General features: G+C 44.0%; 1 protein-coding gene across 13 annotated transcripts in view; it reads right to left on the bottom strand.

Annotated features, from left to right (window-relative positions):
• Positions 1-27,468, bottom strand: part of ATXN1 (ataxin 1) — a 413,952-nt gene that overhangs the window by 244,107 nt on the left and 142,377 nt on the right. For 12 of the 13 annotated variants that reach the window (XM_047859130.1, XM_047859133.1, XM_047859138.1 and 9 more), the window contains one exon: positions 5,770-5,898. The exons of the other annotated variant lie outside the window; for it this stretch is intronic. The gene's annotated coding sequence lies outside the window, so the exon portion shown is untranslated. The remainder of the gene's footprint in view (positions 1-5,769; positions 5,899-27,468) is intronic. 13 annotated transcript variants of the gene reach the window in all.

The raw sequence follows: 27,468 nt of genomic DNA, 5'->3' as shown, positions 1-27,468 counted from the left end.
AGATACTGCTTGGTACATAGGGGCATGAGTCTGTTGTTTATTACTAACTCAAACAAAAAGGTACATCACTCCCAAGAAGCTCTATAATTTCCAAATCTTACAATAATAATGGTTCTTTCAATAGTCAATGGTTCACTGTTTGGACACGGGCAAAATGAAAGGCATTAGGATTTGGAGGGGGTCTTGAGTCAGGGAGGAAAGGAGACTAGGGGAATCTACATGCCTCCTTCCACCTCCAAATCCTGCAACATCAGAAGCTGTGATAGTGAACATTCTAGAATTTAGAAAACATATCTAAATGCTTCATCTCATTTGATAAACTCTAAGAGGAAAAAAAAAAAGACAGTACTCTGAAAAGTACCCCAGAATACTGACACTTTGAGATTTCTACTATTCATTGCTTACACGTGGGACATAACAGTTTGCCAACAATATGGAGAGCAGCATCGTGTATCAGAGGGGAGGGAATCCTGCAGCATTTCACCTGAGGGTCCCAAAAGACAACATGGCGGGCTTTGGTGTCAACCATTTTCTAACGTGTTTTACTCCGTAAGATGACACAATATTCTACCTTATTTCATGAGGTAAAAGAACTATGTGATTGCACACTGACACAGTAAATCACATTATTTATAAGGCTTTCAAAGAATAAAGTGCTTTATACAGAAGTCTGGTAAATTGTTTCAGAAACTCTAATATACTCCAAAATCGTTTTGAAAAGCTATGCCTACATCTAAAACACTATGTACTCTTGAGTCTTTGTCTCTACGTTTTTCATTTTGCCATGAAACACATCATTAAGTGTTTCAAAATAATACCTTCCCCCAAACTGGCTATGAATTATGGAGGCTTTTTTTTTCAGGAACTGGAGTGGAAAAGGGAAGAACATATTTATGCTGAAAGATAAGTGTTGAGGAGATCTCTATTGTAAATATTTAATGACTATCAATAGGGTTTTCTTAACCATGGAAATGTGCATTACGAAACCCAGAATGCACAGTATATGCCTGTGTGGGGTGGCTGGGTGGGTTGGGTTGGGGCGTGGGATAAACAATTGAATTGGGCTTGTCAGAGAAAGAAAAAGCTTTGAGGCAAAGTGTAAGGTAGAGCCCCAGAAGACAGCAGTTGACCAGGGAAAGACAAAATAGAGAAAAAGCCTCCCCCACCCCCCATGATAGTCAACCCAAAGCTAGAAATGTAGCCATTACCAAAGCCATGTTGCGGGCCAAAGAAGACAAAAGAAATCTCTGAGTGGATTTTATTTCTTAAGAGACCACAAAAGCACCCACAAATGGAGGGAAGAAGGCAAAAAGAACCATAATCCCACAAACAAGCAGAGGGGAAGAGCACCAAGTCCTGGGGAGGCCAAGGTGGGACAACTGATGTGGAACTTAAATCTGTTTAAAGTTAATAACGTGAAGTTAATTATGCTTGTGCACAGAAGGTAGAGTTCATTATATACTCAATCTCACCCTGCAACATGAATTATGGTGGATACGGCAAGAAAAAGGAGGTGGTTAGTCAAAGTTAGAGTAAGGTAAGCAGGTGCGGGTAAGGCAACCATTCTTCCTTGGGGTGGTGGCTGAACAAACAAAGTTCCGCCATATAGCAGGAGCCAGCCACTCTGCCATCTGACGGGTTTATACAGTCACAGACTAAGGCACATCCGTTTCACAATTGCTTACAACATGGTTTGCCACTAGCGGGCGCTATTTAGACTACCTACCCTAAGGGGTCAATCGTTGCCTGAATTTCGCTGGCCCTGACCGTGGGCACTCAAGCAGGGTTCTAGAGCTGCCTCCTCTCCTCACCATCTTCCTTCCCAATCTGGCCCCACTGTCCATAACCACAACCTCACTGCCAGTTGCTGACTGCTTTCTGGTTCTTTCTGCCTTCCGGATCGATGGGTCTTTCTCCACTGGTTTCTCTCATTTCAGATGCACTCTATGCTTTCTTTGAGAATGGCCCAGTTCAGCTCTGTGTTCACTCAAACTAGGTTATGATGCTCTCGACTGTCCCTCCCTTAGAAATGTGAACTCACTTCGGGCAGGCCTCATGGCTTGTCTGTTCCATTCCAGATCCCCAAAGCTTAGAACCTTACTCGTTCATACCAGCCCTCCCCAAAGAGGTATTTGCTAATGAATAAATTAGCAATGAGTGATACATGAATTAGTCATGAGTGATACACGACTGAATGGGGTTAGAAGTCAAAGACATCGTCTCGGTTTCTTGCGATTCAAACACTGTGCTGTCGCTCTGCACTGGCAGAGCCCTGAGGCACCCCACAGGCCCTGGGGGGACCGTACGGATGGAGTTTGCAATGGCGATTTGGCCTGGCCTTGCAGATAGGTTTTCTACGTGATTGCAAACATGGTGTGGTTATGGAGACCATCAAAAATGGCGGGACCACAGGGGCGAGGCTATGGCACAGTTACATGTGGTTAAACATCCCCCCGCTCGTCTGCCTCCCTAGAGACAGCCATTCTGGTAAGCCCTTGGCCATCAACAGGCCTGCACTTGTGCACACCGGCAGAAGAACTGTTTCCTCCTCTCTGTTTGAGTCCCTGTTGATTCTGTAGTTTAGGAGGAACGGGAGCGCTGTCCAAATACCAAACGTTCCATTTGTTTACCTAATTGCCGTTCTCACCACCGTGAACGTGCAGCCGTCCTACCTACACTCACGAAGCGCCTCCCTGGAGTCTGGCAGGACATTATGAATTCTTTTCCTGACCTATATTTACCGACACAATTGCTGTCCTCTCTCCCTTTGCGAACTTACTCATTTTGTCGAGATGCCCTATGTCTGTGTATAAATGCAAGTTTAACTCTCTTCTTCACTCTTATCATCATTTATGGGAGGAGAATTTGTGAGCCATTAAAGAGGACTTCTTAAGCTAGACTGTCTTAATTCGGAATTCAGATGGTCCTCCTTCTATTGAAAACGACAGAGCTGCTCAAATTAAGACTGCCCACGTGGGCCAAAGCAAAGGTGACGTCTGCACACATAAGAGCCGCAAGGGCAGGCGGTGAAACGCATTCACCGAAGCCAGTCAAGTTGCCTGGCGTCTGTCTCCTTAACGCCAAATAATCCTTGGCCTCTTTTTACTTCTATGTTTCAACCGTCTGATGCGCCCCAAGGATGGAGGGGTCTCACAACTCAACGGTTTTCCCTCCTGTGTTTATGCGGGATGAAGCATAGGTTTCCTGAGAGCTGGTGGTCTCTCGCTCTACCCCCTCTTTCATTGAATTAGGGAAAGGAAGCTTATTTCAAGGGGGAAAGAGATGAGGCTGGGAGGTCGTGCACGGAGCCAGATAGTTGGAGACTCTCCGTGTGCAGCTCAAAGGGGCCAGGAAGCCTGCCGGAGGCGAGGTGCTCGCTGTAGCTCAGAAGCAAGGCAACAAGCAGCTGGGAGAAGGTTCTGGTCTCACGCAAGGGCTGTTCCTTTTTTTTTTTTTTTAAGTATAATTTATTGTCAGATTGGTTTCCCTACAGCACCCAGTGCTCCTCCCAACAGGTGCCCTCCTCAACGCCCATCACCCATTTCCCCCTCCCCCCCACTCCCTATCAACCCTCAGTTTGTTCTTGGTCCTTATGAGTCTCTTATGGTTTGCCTCCCTCCCTCTCTAACTTTTTTTTCCCCTTCCCTTCCCCCATGGTCTTCTGTTAAGTTTCTCTGGATCCACATATGAATGAAAACATACGGTATGTCTTTCACTACCTGACTTCTTTCGCTTAGCATAACACCCTCCAGTTCCATCCACGTTGCTGCAAATGGCCAGATTTCATTCTTTCTCATACGCAAGGGCTGTTCCAAGGGTCCCACTGGCCAGGTGACACGGATGGATGTCACAGCTCCGTGGTCAATGGGTCTCTGGCTTACAGATTTCGGTCGGTTCCTCCGAGACTGGGATTACCCCATTAATTCACATTAAGGCCATTCAGAAATATACTAAAGTTTTTTGGGGGCAGGGAGGATATCAGAGAAGGATGAAAAGAAAGAGGAAGAAAAAATAATTTTACAAGCCTGGATGACACTATTGGTTAAGTGTCATATTTTGCTTTCTTTTTACTTCTACCATGACCATTTTCTGCTATCATTAAATATTGTTTTCTAACAATATTAAGTTTAATATTAAGTTTACGTTTTTATTTTGAGAGAGAGAGAGAGCATGAGTTGGGGAGGGGCAGAGAGAGAGGAAGAGAGAGAATCCCAAGTAGGCTCTGCGCTGTCAGCACAGAGCCGACCTGGGCTCAATCTCATGAACCGTGAGATCATGACCTGAGCCGAAATCAAGAGTCAGATACTTAGCCGACTGAGCCACCCAAGAGCCCCTTGAAACAGGATTTTTAACCATTTTCAACATTTCACATATATTTTGTTGCAACACCACCCTCTGGCATGGGTGCTATCGCTATCTACATTTTATAACCTTAGACACTCGAGATGTAAGGTAACTTGCTCAACGTTACGCCTCAACAAAATAGCAAAGCTGGACTATGAACCCAAGCAGTCCGGAGCCTACATATGGTCTTTTCTACCATGATCTACAACCTCTGAATCATATGGAGCTAGCATAATTATATTCAGTCATGCTCCCAATGTTGGACATGTGTGTGTATTTAATTTGAGTCTAATTTCTGATCCATGTTTAATGTGGACCATTCATTAGTTTTTCTCAAGAATGGAAAAACGAAGTTTCCCACTGAAACAGTATTGTTCTCCAGCGATATCATGGCTGTTGAAAACTACTTGGCCAAAGAGAAGAGGAAAACTTAAAATTCCGTACGACCCTTCCATGCCGTCTTGAATTAAGCATTATTTCTCAACTGTCAAAAACCGGTACGTTTTAAACATGCTGCTGTCCACAGGAGAAAAGTTCTTCAAAATAGTATGACTTACAAATTTACAAATCAATGCCTCCCTACAAAAAAAAAATAACAACACATGGAAATACCATTTCTCATCATCATTTGGCAAGACTCTCTGTTTTCAACATTTTCAGCACTGGCAAAGTTGTATGGAAACAGGTACTTTCATATGCTGCCTCTGGAAATATAAACTGGTATGATTTTATTGGAAAGTCATTTGGCAACACGTATCAAAAGGTCTTAATACTTGGAACACTTTTAAGCTCTGAAATTTACTGGTAAGGGAGTATCCTAAGGAAGCCACTAGGAATGGCAACGAATATAAAGCTATAAGAACATTCTTGGTCGCATAAGAGTCGAAAAAGAAAACCATAAACCCTAAATGTCCGGTGACCAATTAGATATATTTTAGGATATGTATTCAACGGTACACGATATAATATTATAATACCATATAAACGCTAAAAATCATGCTGTAGATATATATCTGTTGGTATGAAAAGACGTGCATTATTCCACTTTAAGAGGAACAGAAAGGTTAGGTAACAGCACATACTGTAGTGTTCCTGACTACCATCCAATGGTAGTCTCTCTAGCTGAATTTATGCACACCATCATCAGAAATACCTCTTTCTTACCAGTGCCTTACCATCCATCCTAATCAGTGATCTCAAAATAATTAGCAGCTGCTTTCTCTCCCACAAAAGAGCGAGGGTTCCGTTTTTGTAAGACACAGAAAGAGTCAACAGGTGGCGACTATGTGAATCTACAGAGATTTTACATTTACATGGTGTGTTTCCGTGTCCCTGAGAACAGACAGCCAGACCTCCCCGCCACCATCTTGGGGGCCTGACAATTAAGCGACAGTTACTACGGGGGACGGATTGTGGAGGTTTTACCTGTAACATGTGCTTTCATCACAATGGAGAAACATAAGCAGTCAGTTCTTTCCCAGCAGATCTTTCTGCGCAGATTCTGCCTGAGTAGCAACAGTGGCAGTAGAGAAAGTCACTGGAAAATGCCTAGACCTGTAATTATAAACACAATTTCCCACTGAGTTAGGCAGCTCTCTGTGTCCTTCATTCACATTAGAGGAAGTCACAGAAAAGAGAAACACAGGTGCACAGTCTCTCCCCCTGCCCCCCCCCCCACACACCTCTTATGGCACAATGTCAAAAACTCAGCAAGCAGACCCATAGTAGGTCCGCATCTCCAGGGATGAGAGGATTCCGGCCAGGGGTTGTCACCCAGCACCCCATCTTCTAACCTCGGGGATGTCACCATCAAGATGATGTGGCTCCTTCCCTTCCTTCCCTGACTAATGATTCCAAAACTTCAGAGAAATTAAAAAACAAAAAAATAGTTCTCCAGAAAATGTCAGAACCATGACTGAATTGGATGGTTCCCTAAGATTCCTTCCAGACACAAAGTGAAGCAAATTCAGTACCTGTTTTCACCATAAGAGCCTGACTTCCACTTTTGCAAGGAGAAGTGTCTCTCTGTTGATGATTCAGGGGCCGCACGGTAGTGGTGATAAAATTCAAAGTCATCGCTAACATTCATTGAACACTCCCCAAGTTCGTGGCGTTATGCACACTACCCCACTCTATGGCACCCTTCCAAGTGGCCACCAATCATTATTATCTCTGTTATTGACAAGAAACCTGACGGTTTCTACAGCTAGTAGATATTACAGCTAGGATTTAAGCCACTAGTGTTCACAGAAGCCATGCTTATGATTACAGTGCTATACCATATCTCCAAAACTGATCTTGCTATCAACATTCCTGTGTTTGTCACAAAAAAAATTGAATATCAAATCATCACCCTATTTTCCCCAGAGCTGGTATGTTATGTAGGTCTCAGCATCACTAACTCTTCTTGGATGTGGCTGCCCCATCCATTCTAACTCCCAAGATAAATTGAAATCAACATGTTCCTATTTCAATCAAGAGCAAATGTATAGTTATTTCGGTAAATTAAAAATGCCATCTAATCCCAAATCCAGATGCTGAACCACAAAGGAAAAACCTAAAATCCAAAGTCCTCCCTAAACTGGCTACATTTTATTGGAAAGAAGACAGATTAATAAAATCTGTCTCAGATTAATTAAAATCTCAGATTAATAAAATCAAGAGCCATATGTGAATCCTTAATTTAAGACATGGAAGACGGGGCGCCTGGGTGGCTCAGTCGGTTAAGCGTCCGACTGCAACTCAGGTCATGATCTCATGGTCTGTGAGTTCCAGCCCCGCGTTGGGCTCTGTGCCGACAGCCCGGAGCCTGGAGCCTGCTTGGGATTCTGTGTCTCCCTCTCTCTCTGCCCCTCCCGCATTCATGCTCTCTCTCTCTCTCAAAAACAAAAACAATCTTCAAGTCATGGAAGTCAAGAGAGAAATCTCTATACATTAAAATATGCCTATGGGTTGGTTTAAAAAAAATACTTAAAACATTTTTAGCTACTTACAGATTCTATCTACTACAAGTTTTAAAATCATTGCAACACAGAATAGATGGGAGCATATCAAGAAAGCAGCAAAGTTATTTATGGGTCCTACATGAATTTCCCTTTCGGACATGTGTATATATACACACAGGTTTTATCTGCACTATTCTGGCTATGCCTCTGTGCTTCGTGCATGCCGCTACCTTTGCTTAGCAAAGGCCATTTGCCGACTGGAAAATGCCAACTCATTCTTCAAGACCAACTTCAAACCTCCATTTCTTATGATGTCCACTCCCCCCAGCCTGTTTTCTGGAAATCCAAGCAACAGATTCTACCCTCTCCTATTGTCTTAGCTCAGCAATGGGCTACATCTTCCTCTCCCAAATGATGCCCCACAAGCAACTACCCAGTCATGGATTCCACCATCAGCACACACCCTCCTGCCTCTCCCCTATACCACCATCGCTGTTCTAGGCCACCAACCAGCACAGCTCATCGGGACTATTGCACTGGTCTCCCTGCCCCCACTCCTGCCACCCACCCTGCGGCCCATTCTCCTGCCTAAAGCAAGGCAGTGGCTTTCCACTGAGCCAGATTCTTAGTGTGGCCTCCAGGGCCCAGTATGGTCCAGTCCTCATGTTCCAGCCTGCACTCCAGCTTTTCCAGCCTACTTTTAATTCTCTAAAAGCACTTTGCTCTCCTAGGCCTCAGGGCCTTTGCACATGATCTCCTCTTTTCTCCGAGTCACCCTCTTCAGATCACCTTGTATTCTTTTCCCCTTCAGATCTCAGCTCAGCCCTCCTCCTCGCGGAGAAGCCTTTCTGGCCTCCATGGCCAGGTCACTACCTCCTACCACACGCTTTGACAGAAGCACTGTCCCTTTATATACCAGTCAGCTGGGTTTTTTTTAAGTTTATTTTATTTATTTTGAGAGGAGAGAGAGAGTGTGTGTGAGCAGGAGAGGGGCAGAGAGAGAAGGAGCGAGAGAAAATCCTAAGCAGGCTCCGTGATGTCAGCACAGAGCTTGAACCCACGAACCATGAGATCGTGACCTGAGCCAAAATCACGAGTCGAGCTCAACTCCAACTGAGTCACCCACGTGCTCCTATATGTCACCTTTATAATTTTACTTTTTTTTCTAGATTTGTTGATTATTGCTTGTTTCTCCTACCTACTAGTAAGCTCTAGGAAAGGAAAACTGTGTACACTCTTGTCTATTCCTTTTATCCTCTGTATTCAACACATGCTTGGCACATTATAGACACTCAGTAGAAATCTGCTGAATGAATAAATGAGAAAAGGAAGGAGGAAGGGAAAGAAGAAGAACATCCCTTAACAGTGTTTGCTGAATTAATTTGCTGATGGCATTTCAAGACACAGAATGGAAGGCCTGCCTTCCTTTGGACAGCATGCCAGGCTCCTTGTGATCCTCCCCGGCCAGCTGTGTCACACCTCCAGTCACCCTGGCCACTCAGCACTTCTGAATCCTTGTGGCCTCCTGACCTGACCAGCCCTGCCTTGCTCCTGGCTCCTGTCCACACCCTGGTCCCATCTGTCCCCTCTGCACATCATCTTTCTAAACTCATTCTTCAGGTCTCAGAGACAGGACTCCTTTCTGTGAAGACCTCTCTAATACTTTGGGAAGCCGGTGCCCTCTTTCCCCATTTTTCTGCAACACCCTGGACCTTTCCCTATCAAGGCAATGGTCACATTTCCTTGTACTTGTATCTTAAATGAGTCCACTTCTCCCAATACACTGAAAGTCCCTTAAAGGTAAGGGAGGGGTGTTACCTCATCAACCATCTCCAGAGATTAGCACAGCAGCCTATAACACACAGTCTATAAATCAATATTTGTTGAATGAACAGACACACACACACACACACACACACATACACACATATCTATTATATATGCGTACAAATTTCATATGTTAAACCTTCAGAGTTGAATATTTGAAATATATTATTATTATTATTATTATTATTATTATTTTAAGGTTTATTTATTTTTGACAGATAGAGACAGAGCATGAAAAGGGGAGGGGCCAAGAGAGGTGGAGTCAGAATCTCAGCAGACTCCAGGCTCTGAGCTGTCAGCACAGAGCCCGATGTGGGGCTTGAACTTGCAAATCAGATCATGACTCATGAGATCGTGATCTGAGCTGAAGTTGGATGCTTAACTGACTGAGCCACCCAGGCACCCCTGAAATACATTATTAATATAGTATATTTTAATTATTATTCAATGCCGTGAGACACAATGGTTATCACTTCATCTGTAAAGTGGACATAGGGACACACTCCTGTAACTGAGCAGTTGGGGCAAGTGAATGGAGTAAGTAAAAAGTTTAGCACAGAGCTCAGCATTCTAGAAGCACTCTATAAATATTAATTGCATAATCATTATCACTATCAACATCATCATTAGGGCAACCAAGTTGAATTTACAATCCATGCTTCAAAATTTAATAGTTTTATTGGCCAACGTTTTGTCCTATTAAAACATTAATTAGCATTAGCATCTCGGCAAGACCATAAAAGTGGCTAAAATTTGCATCTAGCAAGCTAAGGAAAAGGAAGAGTCTTACTATCCCTGAAGGACAAATTATTGTTTTAGTAATCGGCCATGTATGTGTAAGTTACAAAAGCATCAACAGAAAAGAAGTCTCTCTGTACAAAACCCATCTATAAAATCTAAATGATAGAAACAAATATTATCATTCAAATGCTATAAACATTTAGCTGAAATAATTAGAATTGCTTACTGTAAATTATTTCTTTTGCTAAAAAAAAAAACCCAGAGCAAAAACCAAGATAGAGATTCATCCTTTTCTTTTAATTACTGGACAGAGTAATGTGATTTTATAAATTGTATTATGTATTTGCTCGATGAATATGCCATAAAACGTTTGATTTCATAGCAAACACATTTCATGTGTCATTGTGATTTAGAATTGCTGAAATTTAATGAAATAGACTATGCAGAAGAGGGGAAAACAGGCAAGGCAGTTTTTTGCAACAGTTTTTTGGAAAAAAAAATAATGTGAGGATGAATTGTTTACAAGTGCTACCAGAATATTCTCTTGCATATTGGCCAAATGTAAATAATGAATATTAAAGTATTTTGTATACTGAATGCTCTTTGAGATATAAGGTACTATCATTATTGCATTTTGAGATTTCTATTCTCAGTTCATCTTTATCACTGTGACAAATGATAAAACCCACAGCAAGAGAGATTTCTAATTGGGGCTTAACCATCATTTGAAATGTACGAGAGTCACAGAGGGAAAATATTATAAAAATGCTAAATTCTTAACTTCTAACTGTTTTACCACTAGAATAGTAATCTACTTTTTTTTTTTTAATTTTTTTTTCAACGTTTATTTATTTTTGGGACAGAGAGAGCCAGAGCATGAACGGGGGAGGGGCAGAGAGAGAGGGAGACACAGAATCCAAAGCAGGCTCCAGGCTCTGAGCCATCGGCCCAGAGCCTGATGCGGGGCTCGAACTCCTGGACCGCAAGATCGTGACCTGGCTGAAGTCGGACGCTTAACCCACTGCGCCACCCAGGCGCCCCAATAGTAAACTACTTTTAAACTGAGTTATACTTCCATTCATCGGTCATCACCACTGAGCACTTTAACATAATGCAGATAAGTTGTTCTTTGCAACATAATTAGGATGGAAAGGTAAAACAAACTGAGCAAAAAAAAAAAAAAAGTCTATTTACTTAGATAATTTTTTTTTTAATTTGAGAGAGAGAGAGAGCAAGCAGGGGAGGGGGCAGAAGGAGAAAGAGAGAGTCTTAATCAAGCTCCATGTTCCACGGAGAGCCCAACGTGGAGCTCAATCCCACAACCCTGGGACCATGACCTGGCGTTGAAACCAAGAGTTAGATGCTCAACCAACTGAACCACCAAGGTGCCCCTTTACTTAGACAATTTTTATCTGAATTTACTATTAACTTAATGATCATGATGCTTATGTTCGTGTCATAAAATCCACTGACATCTTATAATTCATAAGGCAAAATTCCTCCCTATTTATTATGCCGGTGCCTCAGTTGGGAATGTCCTTCTCAGTCGTTCAAATGTTACTCTTCCTTTAAGATCTAGCTCAGCCATCACCTATCCTGTGACATGCTCCCACACAGACCGTATTTGTCCTGCCATGTAATGTTTTCCTGTCTCAACTGTGAGCTCCTGAGAGTCACTGACCATCTCTCTGCATTTTTTCCTAACAGCCTACACAGTTCTCTCAGTAGATACTGGCTCAATGTGTCAATGAATATACACACTTTGATACTCTTAACACCCTGGCGAAAAGGTCACTAATTGTGATCTAAAGTTAAAGGTTAAAGTGTAAAAAAAAAAAAATTTCCATTTTTAGTGAAATGAAACTCTTAGCATTTTCACTTCCAGATGCATCGACATTACATAAATGATGTTGAAACTATTTCAGAAAATAGCCACGCTGCATTCCTGTCTGAGAATTAGTCTGAAAGATATCAAGCCACCCAGGGGCCTCTGGGTGTTCCCATGACAAATGTTCAGTGGGGTATTGATTCCACACATTCATTTAATGGAAATTGAGAGTAAGGTTCAACCTCCACAAGCCAGCTTGTCACATCTTATTCTGTTCAGCCGCTTAAGAATAAGCTGAAGGTTCTCCGAAGAGGTCTGCTGCTCCCCCCCCCCCCCCCCCACCAGAACTGGCTAGCACTTCAGCGATGATGTGTCTCAGCAGCAGAGAACCTTGGTCCTCAAGCACAGCTCCGGCTTCCATTTTCCATTTTCATCGTAATTCTTACTCCCACATGGACCAATTTCTCACATATCCGCGGCGAATGCTGCAAGCCTGAACCTTTGAGCCTGTGACAGTTTGCCTGGCCGCGTAACATATTACATCATCACACACATGCCGAATCCTACCTCGCTAGAAAGGCCACATCCCGCTCGGAAAAAAAACAGTGGGCAGGAAAAGAACAAGTTTCTCGTAATAACCCATCCAAGCTGATTGTCCACATTTGGAACCATTCGGCACTCTTGGGACAGTAAATGCAGATTTTCCAAGAGGTCACCCAGGCTTACTTGCTGGGTCCGCCTTCCTCCACGCCCCAAGAATTTCTAAGCATTCATTGGAAGAGGAGGAGAGGGGGCTTCTGTGTCCTCTGTTGCATTCCACTTAGTGGTTATTGTCAGCTTTGCTCTATATCCTTGGCCACACAAATGACCCCAGAGGTTTCACTGCGAGACCACACCTTCTAACCACCCCTGTGCGATGTCAAGTCACTGGAGACTATAATATGAGACAGGTAGACTGTGGAAGCAATACGAGAAAATTCTGGCTTACGTTATACGTTATCACCTTAACAATATCTGTATTTTTGAAACACAGCGACTATAGGTGACACTGCCCTATAGTAATATATGAAAGTGGTTACGAGTAAATCCTGAGTTCTTTTCACAGGTAAAAAAAAAATATGTTTTCTTCTTTCTCTTTATTTTTTTTTTCTATATGAGATAATGGATGCTAACTAAACTTATTCTGGTAATCATTTCACGATGTATGTAAGTCAGGCTGTAATACTGTATGCCCTAAACTTATACAGCACCGTATGTCAATTATAGCTCAATAAAAATGGGGAAAGAATTCAATCCAAAAACTATCTATTTTCATTATGTACAAATTGAAACCTACAAAAGAGTGAATGCAATGTTTATATAATCTATGAAGCATTAACAAAAGAACGTTCATTAGTCTACTGTCCTATGTAAGACGTTGCTGGGATTGCCGCATATACCTCTTTGGTATTTCTCTAAGCTCTTCTCCTGCCTCTTCTCCAGGGGTAACCACAACCCTGCATTTTGTATGTATCACTCCCTAAAATATACACTTTAGTGTTGGTGTTTTATAGTGTATCATACTGTATGCAGCCTTCTGTGGCTAATGTTTTTTTTATTTTTCCCCACATAAAGCTGTTTCTAATATTTAACTATGGTGTTGCAATTGCCTGTGCTTTATGCATTTTTACTGGTGTATAATATTCCCTTGTATGAATGTTTCAATATGGTTCTACTGATGGCTTTTAAAATATTTTAGTTTCTAGTGTTACTTTTAATTTTTCTTTCTATTATAAACAATGAGGTTTCCATTGGAAACAATACACATAAGCCAAGTTTCTCTGGGGATACTTACTGCCTACGAATGGACTGGCTGGGTCACAAGGTTCGTGAACATGCATCTTACATAAGGCTGCCAAACTGTCTTCCCAAATAGGTATGCCAATCTACACTCCTACTAGAGGTGCACATCATCATTGTTTAAACTGTTACATCATATTAAAATCAAGAAGGAGATTTTTTTTAATGTTTTATTATTTATTTTAGAGACAGAGACAGACAGACAGAGTGCCAGCAGAAGAGGGGCAGAGAGAGAGGGAGACACAGAATCTGAAGCAGGCTCCAGGCTCTGAGCTGTCAGCACAGAGCCTGATGCAGGGCTCGAACCCACGAACCGTGAGATCATAACCTGAGCCAAAGTCTGATGCTCAACCAACTGAGCCACCCAGTTGCCCCTGCTTTTTTTTTTTTTTAACGCTTATTTACTTTTGAGACAGAGCGAGTGCAGGGGAGGGGCAGAAAGAGAGAGGGACAGAGGATCTGAAGCAGGCTCTGGGCTGAACTCACAAACTAGGAGATCATGACCTGAGCCAAAGTCACATGCTTAACCAACTGAGCCACCCAGGTGCCCCATCCCAACTGTTCAATTCTTAAGCAAGATGGCTGCCGAAGGTGTCAGAGAATGCTTTAGAATAAATACATTAGGTTCCGGGGACCATAACTGCCCACTTGGAACAGGAAGTCATGTACAAAACTTAAAATATACAAAGCTATGGCAAATTGAGAGAATTCCTTATTTCCTTCAATATTAGAGAGGAACAGATAACCAAAACAGATAAAGAAAAGACTTATTAGCTTTTATTTTAGAATAGGAATTTTTTTTTTAAACCTTTGTTCCTAGGTTTTGACAGGTGTAAGCTTAGAGGAAAAGGTTTCTTCCTTCTCCAAAAGACCAAGGTCAGAGCTTGAGGCTTCTGACCCCTTTGGTCCTGGCTCAGAGTATGAACTCCACACCAGCCAGTTCTAGATTTTTCCCTGCAGTATGCCAACACACCTGGCGGGGTTTGAGCAAGACAACTCCATGGCGGACACTGAAGTGAATCGCGAGAGGAACTAGTCTACCTTCTGTAACTAACACGAACGGAAGTCTATGAAATACAGTCAGCTTTTGGCCAATAGTGTTGTCCATAGTTTCGACTTTCTTCCCCACAGCCAGCTGTTATCAGTAGTAGCCACTACCTGAATGTTAAATTATCTTCACCATGTTTCCACATTCTTTCTCCATTCTGGTTAGCCTCAAAAAGCAAGGAAGGATATGTCTGAGAGCAGGCAGCACGAGGCCTTCAACTATATGGTGGATGTCTCTGAACATTAGATGTGATAATAAAAGTAAAACAAATAACTACGTGTTATTAGGGCCTGTTAAGTCACCTACTTGAGTTTTGGGGGGTTTGGGGGTTTTGGGGGTTTTTTGGGGTTTTTTTTTTGTTTTTTTTGTTTTGTTTTGTTTTGTTTTGTTTTTGCCTCTACAGTGATGTCTTTGATTCTTATTATATTCTCTCCCTGTTTTAATTAGGTAAGGCCAAGGGGCCTTATAGCAATCACACCGGTGGTGCCTTCTCTTTTTAGGCCAATAAGCTGGAACCTGGCCAGGCAGCATTAAAGGAGTGACTCTTTCCTTCTTGGTCAAGAAAGCTCTCCAACTCCCAGTTACTTTCTGCTGCAAGTGTGGTAAACAAAGCAATCCTATTCTGACGTTTAGTATCTGCTGCTGGATGTCCACAAATATGGGGGGGGGGGATGTGTCTGTAACCTCAGGTGAAACTCAGATTATGAGACAACTTTCAAGATGGGCAAACATATTAAAATCACATTTTTTTAAAGATTTTATTTTTAGGTAATCTCTACACCCAGCGTGAGCTTGAACCCACAACCCCAAGGTCAAGAGTCACAGGTTCTACAGACTGAGCCAGCCAGCCACCCCTAAAATTACATTTTAAAGGATCCCTTTGGGGGCACCTAGGTGGCTCAGTCAGTTAAGCAGTGGGTCTTCCCCTCAGGTCATGATCTCACAGTCTATGAGTTCTAGCCCCGCTGGAGCTGCCTGCTGTCAACACAGAGCCTGCTTCAAATCCTGTTTCCCCCCTCTCTCTCTCTCTCTCTGCCCGTCCCCTGCTCTCTCTCTCTTTCTCTCTCAAAAATAAAATAAACATTAAAAAATAATTATAAAGGATCCCTTTGTAACACTGATACATAAAGATCCTCTTAAAACGACCATTTTCCACAACTACAAAAAGCTTTCATCTACAATGAGTCTGTATTCCGATGTTACAAGTGTGTCTGGCTTTTTATTCCGCGACTAGGTTACCTTTTCGGGAAAATGATTGTACTTGGTGTAAGTGCTTAATGAGGTCCTAATTAGTCCTCCTCCCAAACCCTTCCACTCCTACGGGAAATGAGGTCAGAGCGCAATTCCAGGCCCACAGCATCAGGTGGAGGTTACCACAGCGGCACAAAGGGGAGCCCTTCCCCGAGACCCATCTGCAGCGAGGGCCATGCCCTTCACCGTCAGGCGCGGAGTACAAAAGGGCTAAGCACTGATTACAAGAGCTTTGCAAAGGAGCTGTTCCAACAAGCAGGACCACCCACCCGCTCGCTCGTCTCAGCTCCTCCCCTCCCGGCCTGGCTGCCCCGCCCCGCCCCCTGATTGGCTGGCCGCTCGGCCCCGGCGCACACCTCCGGGGCGCGCGGCGCAGGGCGGGGCCTCGGCGCTCCCTCCCCGGCGGCCCTCCGCCCGCCCCCCGTGCATCCCCGCACCCACACGGGAGCGCCACCGCTCCGGGACGCGAGCCGGCAGCGGCAACGTGGCAGGCTGCCAGCGGCTTGAGCTCCTACTCCTTTCTACAAGAGGCATGGTGAGCAAATTAGAGGTTATAAACACCTCCGGTGGAAGGAGGAAAATTCCTTTGGGCTCAGTAAGGGAACTTCGTCAGCGGCGGGCGTCTCGGGGGTATAAGACGGATGTGCTCACCCACGCCCCTTAGCCCTGCTGGGCACGTAGGGACCGCACCTTCTGCTGGTCACAGTTCCGGCAGCAGGGCAGAAAAATGTTTCCTGGGGAAGAATGGCTCTCGAGGCCCCCTGATGAACAACATAAAGCCGTTTTCAATGTAACGGAACGCACACTCCTAAATGGAGTGCTGCCGAATCCACCGTGAGCGAGAAGGCTGGGAGTAAAATATTTGGGGTTCCCGATCTCGGTTCAAGTTTTATTAGGAAACCAGAAAAGCACACGTCTCTGGCCAGCACGGCAAAGAGAAGGGCGTTCTCAACTGTGCTGGATATTGAAGCAAGCAGTCTAGGATTAAGTAAAAGAAGCAGAGTCAATTAAGAATGATGCTTTGATGCATGGAACATAGCTTGTCACACCTTGCAGGGGCTGGTCGCCAGTGTGGGATGGTTTTAAGATCACAGCCCTCCAGCACCTTCCTGATACCTGAAACTCTATCATTAGAATCTTTCCTTTGGCTTAAAGATTCTCTTTCTCTTTAAATTTCAGAATAATATGCTACCTTGGAAGCGAAGTATCCAGATAGTCAAAAAAAGGAACACACACACACACACACACACACACACACACGGAAAGGGAACAGGTTTTGAATCAAAGCTGAGTATTAATCTTAGTTTTACCGCTACCAGTTGTGTAACTTCAGGGAAGTTACTTATTAACTTGACTCCCAAGTTCATCAGCTGTGAAATGAGACAAACACCTATCTCAGAAAGCTGATGCCAAGCTAAAGTTCAATTGTGTATATAACATGTGGCCCAAACCACACTCATAGCAGACATTGGGCCACTGGTTTTCCTCTCCTTATGTAAAGAGCAGGTCAGAACAAGGGCGTAAGTGAGAACAACAGGAGGAAGCTGGCTTCTGGACTTGGAAGTGATGAGAAGGTCAGCAGACATGGAGACGGGGGCAGCAGGGAGCAAAGGGCACCTGGGGCCAGGTAATGGAATCTGTTTCACGAATGTGAGATCGGTTCTGCTGCAGGGCATATGGTGGCCACAAGGTGACATTTATTTGCAATGCTGACTGGCTGGCAAGAACATGAATTTAGAAGCTGCCTTCCACAAAGAGCCACACCTCACCCCTCCCAGGGCTCTCCCTTGCTTGGTGTCCAGCTGGGGCAATGAGCTGTTGGGGTGCATGTCAACAGTTGTGCTACCACGTCACCTGCAAGAGGGTGGGAGCAGTTGAAACTATGACCAGATGGCCGGCAGGCAAGCCAGGAGAAGATACCAAGTGCAATTTCCAACTTGCTGAAGCCCAGTGATGGCAGCCAGGTTCCACTGACCCACAGGCCAGGTGAGTGGGGCTGGAGACCTCCCTACTGAGTTACGGAGGACTGGCCCCACCCCAAACTGTGTAGCCGAAGATGGTTTCCTTTTCCGATGCATCAGCACCTTCACACTTAGGGATCCTCCCTTATCTCCCACGGAAGAGCCAGCCATCATTGGCTAGCAAAGCACGAACTAAGCAATTTCACGATCACTCAGGTGAATGAGCCACACAGAGGGGGCTAAAAATGGTAGGAGGGGAGGGGCTCTAGAGCAGGCTGCTGCAGACTGTATTTTCACCATGAGAAGACTTCTGAAACCCAGAAGACCATTAAGCAGAAGGCAGACCCTCTAGAAATTCCCTCCTGTAACTGCTGCCGATAAAAACAAGCTTAACCTGAATAATAAAAAGGGAGGAGGTATTTTTAGTAATAAACAGTAACAGCTAACACAACAGTGACATTATTTAGAAATGTTAATAGGTCAAGACTTCGGCTCTTCCGTTCCCCCCGAAAGGCCTATCTGGAACCCCAGCGGTGGGTACAGCACGGTCTGGAGGCCACACATCTGACAGCGGTCGTTGCTGGAGTGTTACTGGGCTGTGACTCGGGTACTTACGCTTTTGCAAAATTTCAAAATGCAGAACGGAGAAACGATAATGGTACACGGTAATCATGTACATGGTTTGCGGTGCTTTTTTCTCTTATGCAGTTGCAGTGAATTAAGGGCCGTTGTTTTCTATTTGATAATCAAAATGAACAACCTTGGGATCATTTATTCCGTGTATTATCTGTAATAAATGTTTTAAATTCCAGTTGACCTTTTCCTAACCCCCTGGTATAGGGCTTTTTCTTCCTCCTTTATTTATTTTTTTTTAACATTTATTTATTTTTGAGAAAGAGAGACAGAGCACGAGCAAGGGAGGGGCAGAAATAGAGGGAGACAGAGAATCCGAAGCAGGTTCCAGGCTCTGGGCTGTCAGTACAGAGCCTGACGCAAGGCTCAAACCCAGGAACCGTGAGATCGTGACCTGAGCTGAAGTCGATGCTTAAACGACTGAGCCATCCAGGCGCCCCTTCTTCCTTCCTATGATGAGCCGTGTGCAATGTGACATAATTGTAATACCAGTGTGAGCAAAACCATAAAGGAAGGTGTATAAAAGCATCATACCATGCTTCCCAAAGCCAAGGGAAATGATTTTGGTGTATACACATTGCTGATTATACTCCATCAGTACAGATAATTAAAAGTTGACTATATAATATTATAAAACGGCAGGCACAACTTTTTGAAAATTTCTCCCTGGTATTAGCAATGCAAAAACACCGACTTGAATGTTCAACGCTAATCAAATTCATCTCTTCTTAAGAGCAGTGTATAATAAATGGGTAGCCTAAAAGGAATGCTTTGAACAGAATGCTTCACTATTGTCTGATTATTCTAAATTTAAAACTCCCAACAAAGGAAAGGATTATTCTTCTTGAGGTTCAAGATTCACGAGGATTTGGTAATGAAATTCCTTTAGGAGAGCAAATAAAAAAATTGCTATCTACAAGCTGCCAGTGTTTTCTGTCTGCCGTGTTTTTAAATCAAAGTCACCATTCATTCAACAACAAATGTTTGTTTGAATAAATGAATGAAAGAAAAGGGCCTCAAAATACTTCACAAGTGTAATCACCTATAAGTTATGAATCAGGCAGCAACTTTAATCATCCCCAAGAGCACAGGCTGAGACAAGTTAAATGTCAGCTCTCACCAAGCAGGCCAAAGCCAGACCTGGAAACTGAAGCCATGTCCTTTGATTCTTAGAAAATGACCCAGCTGTTAGAGCCTGTTGCTAAGCTGCCTCACTGCAAACTCTCAATTCAATTTGGAATGCACGTTATCTAGGCCAGGTGAGGTAAGATTAAGGAAGCGTAACAAAGCCGGGCTTGTTCCAGAAATTATACAGGTAGTCCAAAAAAAAAAAAAAAAGGGGGGGGGGGGTGAAAAGAAAAGAAAAAAAAACCCCGATCCAAATGCTAAAACTGAACACATAATTCTTAATATTAGTGTCTTCACTCTAATGAGGCACAGAGAGCAAACTGCTCAGTGCCAGAATTGATTTTATACCAAGAGAGGAAGAAAACAATGTGCAGGCAGGATACTGGATAACAGGTAGAACCCAGGGCTCCCCAGGGGGCTGCCAGTTGATTCTTCCAACAGCATTGCTAACACCCCGCTGTTTCCATTCTGACCTTCTAACAGGATGCGGGGGCCCCAACGCTTAAAATCTATTTGTTTCAATAACTCAGAGGAGAAATACAACTAGAAGGTTCTGTCCAAGTGGGGATCTGTTTTGCAAGTAGAGAATTCTCATGCATGTCACAGTGAGAGGCTTCTCGGGTAATGCATGAATCTTAAAGTCTTCAAGTTCCATGCCAAGGAAATGAAAGGAGCTAATATTACCCCCACCCTCAACTATCCTTTGGGAGCTCAGCATAAGCAAAGTAACTCCCTAACGTCTATGCTTCTGATCCCAGAGGAAGGTGAAGCAGAGCTGTGCTGACCCAAATCGGAAAGTAGGTAAAGTTTGTCTACAGGATCTTTCCCCTTTGGTCCCCCTAAGGTGCCTCCCCTGAGGCCCTAGGGGTTTCTGCTCTGTAATTCTTTTCCACCCCTACCCCGTCAGCATTCACACCAGTGAAACACAGTTTCAGTATGAATATACTTCAATCATTGTTTTGCCCTCTGAAAAAATATCTGTCCTCTCAGACTTTTGATTTTTAAACTGAAGAATCAAAACCTTTACTTTCCTTAAAGTTCCAGCCCGGGCCAGCAGCCAACATTCTGCATTGGGAGACAGATTACAGTAACTCCCTTATTTTTTTTTAAGGAAAGTTTATTTATTTTGCGAGAGAGAGCGTGTGGGAGCAGAGGGGGGGCAGAGAGACAGGGAGAAAGAATCGCAAGCAGGCTCCACGCTATGAGCGCAGAGCCGGATGTGGGGCTCGATCTCATGAACGGTGCTGCGATGGTGACCTGACCCTAATCAAGAGCCGGACAGCCGCCCACGTGCCCCGTAATTCCCTTAGTTTTAAAAGTTTATTTCACTTCATCTTAAGGCCCGCCGTAATGATGGAAATATGATGAAATCACAAGCTGGGGTCATACCCCGCTATGACCATGGGTAAACTCTCTGAGACTCAAAGTTATGCATTTGTAAAGCAGGACTTATTACAATATAATGGAATATGATATAATTATGAGATCATGAGTATAAAGAGGCTGGCACGTTGCTATCTTAGGGAATGCACACTACCCTCAGAAAGGACACTGGGGTTCCCAAGTGTACGTGGGTGCCCGGGGCTGACTGAGCCACAGTCAGTTACCCAGAATCACTGGGAACTGTAAGAGCCTGGTTCTCACCAGCTTGTGGCCTCTGCCCCAGAGCCAGGCACCCCCTGAAGGCAGGTCTGGGGTTATTCCTTCTCTCAGCTACCATTCTCCCTGGCTCTTTCCCTGCCTCAGAGCCTGTAAGCCCTTCTCTACAACTCCCCTCCCCTCCCTGTGCCCCCTGGGGGCACAGCAGCATCCCTCACTGCGCCCCGCCTCTCCCCAGTCCCACCCTCCGTCCTGTAATAGAATTTTCAAGGCAGAACCTCCCAATAGCCCCACGGTTGAGTTTACCCAGCCTTGAGCCCCTGGCAGTCAAAACAGAATCTAAAACAAATTTCCACAAGGAAAGGCAAGTTTTGAGATGAGCGGGTGACCCAGCAGGGAGAGAGGCCCCACCCCACCATAAATGGGGTGAGCTCACCGAAGCACTAGGCTTGACTCAGGCTTTGTTGGGACGTCTGAGCTGAGTCTCACAAATCAAGTATAAACGCTGTGGCAGAGGTTTACAGAGGCAAGAGAGGGCCTGAGCGCGAGAACGGAATGAGGAGGTTCCTCCAGAACAGTCAGAAGCAAGGGAGGCGTGGGGGCCAAGTGGGGCAAAGGGGCTGCCAGGGAGAGGAAGTTCTGGGGTGAAGGCAAAGTAGCACCCGGGCTGGAGAAGCGATGAGCCCAGGGGGGCTCCCACAGGCAAGATTCACGGCAGGCAGCGTGTAGGGTGCTGGCGGGCAGCACAGCCATAACACGAGAGACGTGGCTTGGTCCCCATTGGTCCCTGCGTCTGGGTTTTCTCTAGGGTGGCACCAGGAGGCACAATCTCCCCAAAAAGAACAGGACCTGGTGGGAAGGGGCCATGGAAGCTGAACCCACACACCAGGGGTCTGCTTGTCCAGTCCTCTGCTAGGATTAGACTTCATGAAGGGGAGGTTGGTAAAGGCCCTTTAACCAGATCTGAACAATGGGGAGGAGTTGCAGAGGTGTCCTAAGAGCCCCTCAATAAAAAGATAATGGGATAAGGACAATGCTTCACACTTAGGTTCTGGAAGAGGAGGATACAGAGAAGCCCAACTATCAGAGGTGGAACCCCGGACGTCTGCGTGTTATATGTAAATTGCATGCACATGTATGTATCATATTACATATCGTATCAGGAGAAAGAAAACCCACTGTTTATAGATCTTAGTAAACAAATCAGTGAAAAATGATTACAAGTCATTTCCATTGTGTAAAAATTATACAAACCGTAGTCACTTACGTGAACTGCTCCCACTAATAGCCAATTACCATGCAGCACATTATCAGTGAAATGTTATCATGAGCTATGTGTTCCATTAACTCCCTTGTGTACGTCACATTTTATGACAATGCTAAATTCTGTTTTGTATGTTCAGGCTTCTTGTTTTCTGGTGCATGTGACTGCAGAATCTGGGCACTAGAAGGGACCTTAGGGAGATCCCTTACTCTCGACCTTTCGTTTCACAGATGTGGAAGCTTGGAGAGGGTACAGCTCTCCCAGAGCCGCAAGAGAACCAGTTTAGAACGAGGCTGGCTGGAGATACAGCTCATGATCTTGGCACTACCTCAGGGCTTATCCTTACAGCTTAGACAGCACTGAGGGACACAACCCCCTCCCCCTCATTCTGTAGGACCATTTGCTCACAATTCAGGGTTACTGAAGGAGCATGGGAAATAGGTATGATGTTTGGGGAAAGGGGGAAGCTTGGGAATAAAGATGCTGGAACTCTTGGTTAAGGGACTTTGGGAGGACGTGCTCTTTAGAAGAACTCAGTCTTTGTTAAAATCAATAACCAATACAGTGCAGTAGAAAAAAATGTAGGTTATTGGGGCGCCTCGGTGGCTCAGTCAGTTGAGCATCCAACTCTTGATTTCGGCTCTGGTCATGATCTCAGGGTCATGGGATCAGACCGGTGTTGGGCTCTGCGTGAGTATGAAGCCTGCTTAAGGTGTTTTCCTCTCTCCCTCTGCCCCTCTCCCCTGCTCATGCTCTCTCTCTAAAATTAAAAAAAAGAAAAAGAAAACGTGTAGGTTATCAAGTCAGAGATCCCAGGATGAGCCTCAAAGCCTACTAGCTAGGCGGCCTAGGACAAGTTATAGAAACTTTCCAAGTCTACATTTCCTTAACCATACATAAATGGGCAGGATGATGATACTTAGGCAAATGAGTTGCGACAGGGGATGAAATTATTAAGAACAACTAGCACAATACCTATGCTCAATCAATATAACCAACCAAGGCCACTAAGAAAGCCCCACCTTTAAACACATGTGGTGGATACCTGGATGTGTAAAGTGTTTCCAAGGCCAAGTGTATGTTAGTTCACGGATAACCTTGGAAAGCACATTCCAAAGTGTCAGTGTTACATTCATGTCCAATCCTGGGGTGGGAAGTCTAAGGCGCCAGGTGAGCCAAGTGTGTTTCCATCTGACATGTCAAAACACATGAAAATGCACCCATCTGCCTGATGCAACCATGGTCTATCATTAGGAAATACCGCTCGCTTTACATCAAAATGTGTTCCCAGAAAACAAAGATACCACAGGTCAAGGGGATCTCCATATCATTCCTTCTGGATCTGTAAGGATGGTTCCTCGCTCATTTGTCACATCCAAATCTATAAGAAATTGATCAGAGATCCTACTGTGGTCAACTGCAGGACTGCAGCTCACGACAGGTGCTTCTGGGGCATCCAGGAGAGGTGTTTTTTTTTTCTAATTTTAAACATTTATATATTTTTGAGAGACTGAGCACGAGTGGCAGAGAGGCAGAGAGAGAGAGGGAGACACAGGCTCCGGGCTCTAAGCTGTCAGCTCACAGCCCGACGCAGGGCTCGCACCCACAAACCATGAGATCATGACCTGAGCTGAAGTCGGTTGCTTAGCCGACTGAGTCCAGGTCTGCTCCACCGAGCCCCAGCATGCTGCCCTCCCTCTGTTCTAGAACTGTCTGTGACCGGGTGTTCCAGCAAGCAGGCAAACCGGCTCTACCTATGTGGCTGCTCTCACTCCCTCCCTCCCCCTCACTCTCTCTCTCTCCGAGATTTCTCTTTTTCTGAGTCACCTTCATTGACAATAACGGAAAGAAAATACAAGTCAATAAATAAAGCTCCTCAGAGCCATTAAGACCCTGGCCCCTCCTCTGCACCCCCCCACCCCCACCCCCGCCGTGTCCTTCCCTACAATTTAGTTGCTTCTGACTCCACTGTGTTCAGATGTGGAAAGAACGATTTCTCCACTCTTGTTCAAAGACATGGGACACTACTGTTCTTTGTTTCCTTAAAAATATGCCGGCATGCTTGCTCTCCCTCGTAGGAGAGGTCTTGCAAGGATCACCGAAGCTTCTGGAGGGAAGCAACCACGTGCTAGGCTGAAAAACCAGAACCCAGATGCCAAATGCTGCCAGGAAGAGTGCAAAGGGTGAAATGGACATCGCTCTGAATCATAAACATGACTGCAGGCCAAGTGACTTGGGTGTTCTTCTGTACCTAATTGGACCATGCAGCTTCACACACATGGGGACTATTACAGAGGTACAGGTGCGGCTTACTATAAACAAAGACTGTGTGTCTGACAATTTATGTGCGAGTCTAACTTTTGTAAGTTACTTTACGTGCTGAGTGTCCTGGGGGAGTTCATTATTGAAGAGAACTCCATAAATGTTTTCCACAATTTAAAGTTGTCTCCATCTGTGTTTTGGAAATTTAGTTCCTTAAGTATCTGATTTCCTTTTTTTTTTATATACGAATTTATTTTTAAGTAATCTCTACACCCAACGCAGGGCTTGAACTCACAACCCCGAGATCAAGAGTCACGTGCTCCACCAACCGAGCCACCCACGTGCCCCCTAAATATCGGATTTTCTTCAAGAAGTCTCTCCTCTTGCCCCCCTCTCTCTGCCTTCAGAGCACATTATCGATCTCAACGTCACTAACAAAAGAATGTAAATATAGGGGAAAATATGCTCCCGTCAGTGCTGGAAAATAGAGAAAGGCACCAGACACCTGCCATCATTTTTAAGACAGTTTCCCTTGATAGAATATACAAAGCATAACATAAAAGGCTGATCCAGAAATGTGACCTGTGACTCTCCTTCTTGAAAAAGTAGTTCAGCACCATGAGAAGAAAACAAGCAACCTTGGGCCAATAAAGACTTGTAGATAAAACAACATAAAACATCCAAGAAATGAAGGAAGAAGCTAATTCTGAAAAAGATTTACTGCTGGAAATAGAAATAAGTTTCAAGCAAGATGTGATTTTTGCTTGAAAACTGAAAAAAAAAGGGGGGGGGGGGAGAAAACCCAGACTCTGGAACAAAACACAGATTAAGGTAAGACACGTGAATGAAACCAAAAAGAAATGGACTGAATTACAAAAAAATTACGGATTTTTTTCAACTGTCCATTTTCAAAAGTATCATTTAAAGCTACCTTAGGACCAACAACAAGGAAAGACAAACTCAAAAGTCAAATCAGTGATGTCAAGAACAGACTTCAAGAACTATACCAAAGGGAGCACAAGAAGACAACAACGTAGACTATGATGGATATTGAAGACAGAATAGGAAGCCAAGATATAGGTATTTGTGGTTCCTGGAGTAATCAGAACAAACACCACAGGAGCAATTATTAAAGACATCATGTAAGAAAACTTTTCTGAGTTGAAGAAATACCTGATTCCCAGACAAAAAAAAAAAAAAAGCAAACAAACAAAAGCTCACTCTGTACTAGAAAACAAATGAATGAAAACAGACACAGACACATAGATCCACGTATATGCACATATATAAATTACAGAAAACAGTCTTCTATTTACTTTCCAGTGAAACGTTTGAATTTTGAGGTCAAAGTAAGAAGATCACTAGCATCCAATGAGGAAGGGAAAAAATACAGGCACCCAGGTTATAAGACGGAAGAAAAATCACGCTGGCCTTAGACTTGTAGTTGACAATGGAAGGAATAAACCAACCAGCGGCACAGCCCTGATGGTGAAGAATTTTGATACAGGAATTGTAACAAAGCAAGTTTTCTGTGAAGGTATGAGAGCTAAAAAGTGATGCGAAGAATCACTAAGAAAATGAACTTCATAAAAATATTATACAGTTGACCCTTAAGCAACACCTATGGAGCTGAAAATCTGCATATAAATTTGACTTTCCCAAAACTTAACTACTTACTAATAGCCTACTGTTGACTGAAAGCCTTACTGATACCATCAACAGTCAATTAACACAGACTTTGTCTTTGAATCATATACTGTCTTCTTACAATAAAGTAAGGAACAGAAAAAGACAATGTTATTAAGAAAAGCATAGGGAAGAGAAAATACATTCACAGGAAAACATCTGCATATAAATGGATCTGCACAGTTCAAACCCATGTTCCTCAAGGGTTAACTGCACTTGAAGAAGCTCTCTAGTCAACCAAAAATTTAATTCAAAAAACAAGGGGGCGCCTGGGTGGCGCAGTTGGTTAAGCGTCCGACTTCAGCCAGGTCACGATCTCGCGGTCCGTGAGTTCGAGCCCCGCGTCAGGCTCTGGGCTGATGGCTCGGAGCCTGGAGCCTGTTTCCAATTCTGTGTCTCCCTCTCTCTCTGCCCCTCCCCGGTTCATGCTCTGTCTCTCTCTGTCCCAAAAATAAATAAAAACGTGGAAGAAAAAAAAAATTAAAAAAAAAAAACAAGATAAAGGGGCAGTTATGCTTTCATATACTTTATAATATGTAGTCAAGCCACAAAAACAGCAAACAACCGAATATAGTTAGAAAACGATACAGGTTATCTAGGTAATTCTTACAAGAAAATTTGTACCACATTTACAAAATAATAATCAGTTCAATCAAAATATTTGAAAGGAAAGGAGAATCCCAAAGGAGATCAAAAATGTGTTAATCTCATCTCACACAAAGTATGGTCAAAAGCTTCTTGACATCGCCCTTACAGAAATACATTTTTTTCTCAAATGTAATTAGATAACTAAAAAATGAAACATTCTAACTTGAAAACTGTCAGAGGGTAAGTCTCGTCACGCAAAATGGAAAATGGGAGAAACCTCAAGGAATCATAAAAGGAAAAAGAATAAACAATGCCAAAAATGAGAACAAGTAGAACAACGTAGAAGGTAGGTATTAATTCTCTTTCAAGAAGGAAAGGGTCTCGGGGCGCCTGGTGGCGCAGTCAGTTAGGCGTCCGGCTTCAGCTCAGGTCACGATCTCGCGGTCTGTGAGTTCGAGCCCTGCGTCAGGCTCTGGGCTGATGGCTCGGAGCCTGGAGCCTGTTTCCGATTCTGTGTCTCCCTC

The sequence above is a fragment of the Prionailurus viverrinus genome, chromosome B2 (assembly GCF_022837055.1).
Source record: "Prionailurus viverrinus isolate Anna chromosome B2, UM_Priviv_1.0, whole genome shotgun sequence".
Taxonomy (NCBI): Eukaryota; Metazoa; Chordata; class Mammalia; order Carnivora; family Felidae; genus Prionailurus; species Prionailurus viverrinus.
Note: the sequence above shows the minus strand (reverse complement) of the source record. Positions and strands in the feature narration are given on the sequence as shown.